This window comes from Marmota marmota, unplaced genomic scaffold (genome assembly GCF_001458135.2).
Source record: "Marmota marmota marmota unplaced genomic scaffold, marMar, whole genome shotgun sequence".
Classification (NCBI taxonomy): domain Eukaryota; kingdom Metazoa; phylum Chordata; class Mammalia; order Rodentia; family Sciuridae; genus Marmota; species Marmota marmota.
The window spans coordinates 60525011-60531404 of NW_026000174.1; the positions used below are offsets into that span (position 1 = coordinate 60525011).

Below are 6394 nucleotides of genomic sequence, written 5' to 3' on the forward strand. Positions count from 1 at the left end.
AACAAGTTCAGTCATTTATTATTTTATTTTTAATTAGCTCTAATGCAATTAAACCAAAACAAAGAAACTGAGAGTTTACCCCCGATATTCCCTATGATCCCAATCAACACATAGTAGTCCTATCTTTCTTTGGGAAAATGCTTTGGGGTAGAAGGCAACAAACCAAACAGCAGGCAAATAACATCAGCTCTTTTCTGTTTCTTCACCCGGATAGGTAGGGAGAGGGAGCAAGAACCCCCATCAAAGAGAACAAATGCTTAAGTATGCCATTCTAAAAACCCCTTGTTTTTTCACACGCCCACCCCCTGAGCTCTGCAGTAATTCTTCAGAGATTGTATAGTCTCTGCTTTAAATATAAATATATATATAAAACTTCCCCCTGTCTCCTTCCTCTCCTCCTCTCTCTCTCTCTTTTTTTTTTTAATTTCCTATAATAAAGTTTCCTATTGGATAAGGTCAGCTCTCTGATTTATGCTTGGCTCCTATTGGAAGCTTGCAGGGGCTGACATCACTTAGGAAAGCGAGGGGGTAGGGCTGCCAGATCAGTTTGTCACCACCCAGGCTCCCTTGCCTTTGGCTGGGTGCAACTTCCATTTTAGGTGTTGGATCTGAGGGGGGAAAAAAAGAGAGAGAGGGAGAGAGAGAGTGAGAGTGAGAGTGTGTGTGTGTGTGTGAGAGAGAGAGAGAGAGAGAGAGAGAGAGAGAGAGAAGCAGAAAAGATCCTGAAAGGAGGAAGAGGTGGTGAAGATCAGCTGCTTTGCTGGATTTGTCTTTCTCAGCACATTGGCGAAGCCTTGGGTTTCTTTCTCAAAGGACTGGTTTTTAGAAGTCCACATTTGAGGTGTGTGCTTTTTTTTTTTAAAGAAAAAAATGTGTGTACAGCCGGGCAAAGGAGGATAAGCCAAGTCGAATTTTTGTCTGACGGTAACTAGAGGGAATTTAAAAACGGAGAGTCTGTTATGCAGATGGGTGACTTTTAAGCAATTGTTTTTTCCTTCTACTTTCAATACTTTGAGGGATTTTGATATTTTATTATATTAAAAAGGTAAAATATTACAAGACCTGGAAACAAACTTCTAGATCTAATACTGGGAACTGAATGGAATCAGGGGGGTAAGAGAAGTTGCGTGAATTTACATTTTGGTGTGTTCTTTGATTTTATATTTTTTCTGAATTAAGCTAACATATTTCTGTTTTCAGAGCCCAAATCAAAAGTTGGTTTTTTGGCTTGTTGTGTGTGGGTTGGGAAAGGAATTTGTCCGGGTCGGAAGCTAGTTATACAGATGGTTCTTCATATGTTTCAAACTTTTTCTTTTTTCCTTTTACCATTGGACTTGTGGAAATGGAAAGTTGCAGGGAGCTTTGCAGCTTAAATGGTATTGTTTTTTCCCCCATAGAGAGTTTGAACGGCCCAGATCGGTTTCAGCCCTGCTGTTCCTGGGTGGATCCCTCTTACTTTTCCAGGTGTGGTGGGTGGGAGCCTCACTCACCTGCTAGATGTAGCCTCCCAGCTTTGCTTTATAAAAGAAAACAAATGGATCTATGTTAACTGAATTGACAGATCCTTCTCCTCCTAAAACCTTTGATGGCAAAGATTTCTGGAGGTTGTTATGTTAAATCTGTAATAGGGTAACACTTGGTATATACTTAAAAGGGTAGAAGTTCTAATCATGCTTTTTATTTCACTTGAGTATAGTGGCAATACACCTGAAAAAATTTCAGCTTTGTGGTCTCTGAAAGGTCCATAGGTTGAATAAGGTGAGCTAAGAGAAACCATTTACACAAACTTTGGTGTTTAAAATGCATTTGAGAAAGAAAAAGGAGAGTTTTTATTTTTAAGTCAACTGGAAAGTTATTTTTTGGAGGTGAGTTTGTTTGGTTAATTTACCTTTAAGTCGGAAGTCTGTTAGAACTGAAGGGCATGACTGTGCTTTCGTATCTTAAACCTTAAGATTTGTTTGGTTTTGTTTTTGCACATATATTTTTGTAAAAGTACTGATTCCAGATAATCATATAGCCAACTCATCAGTAGCTGAAAGCTAGGGTGTTCTCTTCCTCTTTTTGAAATGCGAATCAGTCCGAAAATTATAGCTGATACTGCCCTAATTGTAACAAGATGGGCCTTAATATATAAGCTGCTCATTAGCTTTAAACTGGTATGTATCTTTAATATTCCTCTGATTTCCTACCGCCCCCCTCCACCCATTCTTTTCAGACTAGAACACTTCCTTGAATTTCCTTTCTAGAATGAGAACATTTCTTGAAAGATGATTTCATCCTTGTGAGGTTGTGGCTTCAGGAGGAGACAGAACTTTGTTCTTCCTCTCAATATAAACTAAGTAAGGGTTACATAAAAATTCTGATGTCTGGGTCTCATAACAAGTAAATTAAAAATAAAAAGTGTGTACAGTCTGTTCGGCATAGTTCTTATTTAATATTTTTCTGATTTTCTTTCAAATGTGCTCTCTACCTTAACTCCATACTAGGGAGGTTTCATTGGAGGGTTGGTTATGTTGCTGCTGGACTGTCGGAGTGTTGGTTTCCCACTCAACCTTGAGGGGGGAGGGATGAGAGAATCTGAAGGAAGAGTACAAAGGCAGTTTGAAAATAGGTTCTGGATGACTGAGTGATGGTGATTTGGGTCCGGCTTTAAATACTGAGCTTTGTGTAGCTGCAGTGAACATTGCAGTTAACTAGGGTCTAGGACTGTTTCTATGAACTAAGGCATTGTTTTGATTTGTGTGTAGTATTAGAGCCTTTGGGGTGATAAGATGGAAGATTTGTCTTTTACCTCACTACTGGTTGTTGTTGTTTTCCGAGGAATTATAGTAAAAGGTACAGATAAGAAAATCTTTTATTTTGTAATTTTTTTGTTTTTTTCTTTATTTTGATTTCGGGGTAAAAATGATGATCACTGTGAGTTGTACAGATTTTTCTTTCCTTGTTTGTCTCCTATATAATACTGTTGGTTTCTTTGTTATGTGAGTAAGGTAGTGATCCGTGTTCCAGGTGGAGTCTCTTTTGGGTGTTTTAGAGTTCTAGTACCTTTCTTAGGATTCCAGCATGGACAGAGTGACTAGAATATGTTCTGCCAGCTAGTATAAAATTGAGGTTATTTGAGATCTTAAAAAAAGAAAAGCTCCCAATAATTACAATGGAGCCTTTGGTTTATGAAGTAGTTGCTCTCCAGGGTTGGGTGAGATAAGATTAATGCAAATAAATTAAGCATAGATCACTATCTATTGATAAAATGATTAGCTCTGTATAATTTTTGCTTTCTATTTTGGTACATGATAGTCCTCTGTTAGTAACTGCCAGGTTCTCTTGCCTTTCCCCTCATTGTTTTTTATGGTGTGCTAATCATTTTGCACAAACTATTACTTAATTCCAACAAAAACCTTTTTTTTTTATTAAAAAAAAAAAGGAATCCCAAACCTAGAAGCACAGTTTTGCTGAAAATCTTTACTGCCTGTAAATGGTGGAGGCCAGGATTAACCCTGGTCTGACTTGACTACAAAGTCCAATGACTTAACCACTAATACACTGCCATTCTTCAGAGAGAATGGAAATAACAGAACTCAAATGAACTTACAAGAGGCAGGAGTGTTTCATTTTATGTAGGATCAGTAGTCACTCAGATTTCCAACCTTCTCCCATTTCCTTCAGCACCCATGTTGGGATAATGTATGTATGTAAAAGATCCGTTTTCCTTAGAGCCCTGGGGAGCTGAATATGCTAGAATGGATATTATTTTTAGAACAGGGATCTTTCCATTTGTGTGCCATTGCTGTCCCTTTTTTTCCCTCCTTTTTCTTTCTTTTTTTTTTGGTACTGGGGATTAAACTCAGAGTCACTCAACCACTTAGCCACATCCCCAGCCCTATTTTGTATTTTATTTAGAGACAGAGTCTCACTGAGTTACTTGGTTTCTTGCTATTGCTGAGGCTGGCTTGAATTTGTGATTCTCCTGCCTCAGCCTCCCAAGCTGCTGGGATTATAGGCGGGCGAGCCTGGCTCTTTTTTTGAGACAGTTTCCTTATATTTCCCAGAGTGGCCTTGAATTGGCCATCCTTTTGCCTTAGCCTAACCTAGTGGCTGGGATTACAGGTGTGTGCCACTGTGCCTGGTTCTAATTCCTTTAAATTCCTACAGTTGTCTCAGACTGCATTTGATTATCAGTGAAGTTTTATTTTCCCAGAGAATTTTCAGGTATTTGGTTTAGAATGATATCATCTTGCAGGGAGAGGTAGTTCAAATACCATAGTAATCATACTATATTAAAATTCTCTCTCTTTTTTGTCTTTTTTACCTCTAGACTAAGCTGCTTGGGTATAGGTACTATCTTCCTACCTCTGAATCCTTTAGTATCTATCTTAGTATCTGTACATACTAAGGTGCTTCGAAAGCCTTGGTTAAATAAGGTACTTGATTGTAATCATTGAGGGATATTTATTTAGCAATACTAGGGATTGAACCCAGGGATGCTCTACCACTGAGCTACAGCCCCAACCTTTTTTTATGTTGAGATAGGGTCTCACTAAATTGTTGAGGCTAGCCTTGAATTTGTGGTCCTCATATTTCAGCCTTCCATGTTAGGATTACAGGCCTGATCCACCACCTAGCTAGTGAGGAACTTTTGTGGGGAAGGCTTGAAAGGAAGTTGAGATAAGAAGCAAAACAACATAAATTAATAATATTTCCATGTGGTTTTGAAACTTTTACTTTCATTTTTAAGCAAAGTTTCTGGAAATAATAGTAAAGATTTTAACTTTACTCCTGTTTCCTTTCCTGCAAGCAGCCCAAGAAAGGTGTGTGTAAAAAGCAAGGGACCTAGGTCATTCATTTCAGAAGCTGTTAGTTTCACCACTGAAAATCTAAAATGTAGCCATTTTTTTAGGGAAGAACACATTAGGGCAGCAGTAAGGAAGTACTGCTTTCAGCCCTGGTTGGAAAGAGTGTTTTTCTACCTGTTAATAAAAACACAAAGAGTGTGGAAGGATAGATTTGACCATCAGTGCTTCAGAGAAATCATGTTTGGTGTCTTTTTTTTTTGGTGGGGGTAGGGGGTGGGGGGGGTGAGGGGGTGAGGCGCGGGGTAGGCCTGGAGATTGAGCACAGGGCCTTGTGCATGCTGGTAAGCACTCCACCATTGAGCTACATCCATAGCCCCTGATATCATTTGTGCTGTTTTTTTGGTTTTGGGTACCAGGGATTGAACTCAGGAGCACTCAACCACTGAGTCACATCCCCAGCCCTATTTTGTGTTTTATTTAGAGACAGGGTCTCACTGAGTTGCTTAGCGCCTTGTCATTGCTGAGGCTGGCTTTGAACTCGCAATCTTCCTGTCTCAGCCTCCTGTGCTGTGTGCACCACCATGCCCAGCTTATCATTGTGGTTTTTATCACTGCTTCAGTCATGGATTTTTTTAGGAGATTTTGTTCGTTAAGTGTATTGGAAAGTTTATGAGTTTAAGAACCAAAATTAGTTTTCATGGGTAGTTTAGAATCCTGATAGTAACAGGAAACTTGCCTAAAGGAATGAACTGTAGGTAATCAGGAAAGAGATAACTAAAAATATTTTTTCATGTTCCTTTCCCTCAGAGAAAGAGGTTAAAATCAGACAATGCTGAAATAGGGATCGCTTTGCCTAAAAAATGCAGCTACCTTCAATGCTTCCAATAGAGCACTGATATAGCGTGGCAGGATGATTGTAGGAGGCAAGAACAACTCTTCTGGATAGGAGTGAAAAGGGGGAAGTTAGGGTGTTATTGTTTTGTGTTTAGTCATATATATTTTTTGGAAGTATTCTCCATAATTTACTGGGAATTTCATGTTGATTATTAAATATTATACACTGTTCTTGATTATATTATATATATGTAGGGCCTGTCTGCATTTACTGATCTGGTTCAAGGATAGTTCTTTGGGTCCAGTCTAAAAGTTCTTACTTTTAGAGCCCCTTCCTGTCCTTTGGGTCCAGTCTAAAAGTTCTTACTTTTAGAGCCCCTTCCTGTCCTCTGATTGGAATGATTTGGGCAATTTAAATCAGGCATGTAGAGAGGGGGCCTTATAAGGATCCATAGGTTTTTTTTATTTTTATTTATTTATTTTTTAAATTTTTATTATTGGTTGTTCAAAACATTACATAGCTCTTGACATATCATATTTCATACATTTGATTCAAGTGGGTTATGAACTCCCATTTTTACCCCGTATACAGATTGCAGAATCACATCGGTTACACATCCACTTTTTTACATATTGCCATACTAGTGTCTGTTGTATTCTGCTGCCTTTCCTATCCTCTACTGTCCCCCTCCCCTCCCCTCCCCTCTTCTCTCTCTACCCCATCTACTGTAATTCATTTCTCCCCCCCTTTTTTTTTTTTTTTTTTT

The 6394-nt window shown here is 38.7% G+C and overlaps 1 protein-coding gene across 20 annotated transcripts in view; it reads left to right on the top strand.

The window, feature by feature from the left end:
- The first annotated feature begins 546 nt into the window (after positions 1-546).
- Ctnnd1 (catenin delta 1) overlaps positions 547-6394 on the top strand; it is a 60625-nt gene continuing 54777 nt past the window's right edge. For 10 of the 20 annotated variants that reach the window (XR_007342437.1, XM_048788880.1, XM_048788884.1 and 7 more), the window contains exon 1: positions 548-841. The gene's annotated coding sequence lies outside the window, so the exon portion shown is untranslated. Of the gene's footprint in view, positions 842-2215; positions 2340-6394 lie in introns of all 20 variants that reach the window. The other 10 variants (XM_048788878.1, XM_015477973.2, XM_048788881.1 and 7 more) reach the window with 5 other exon arrangements.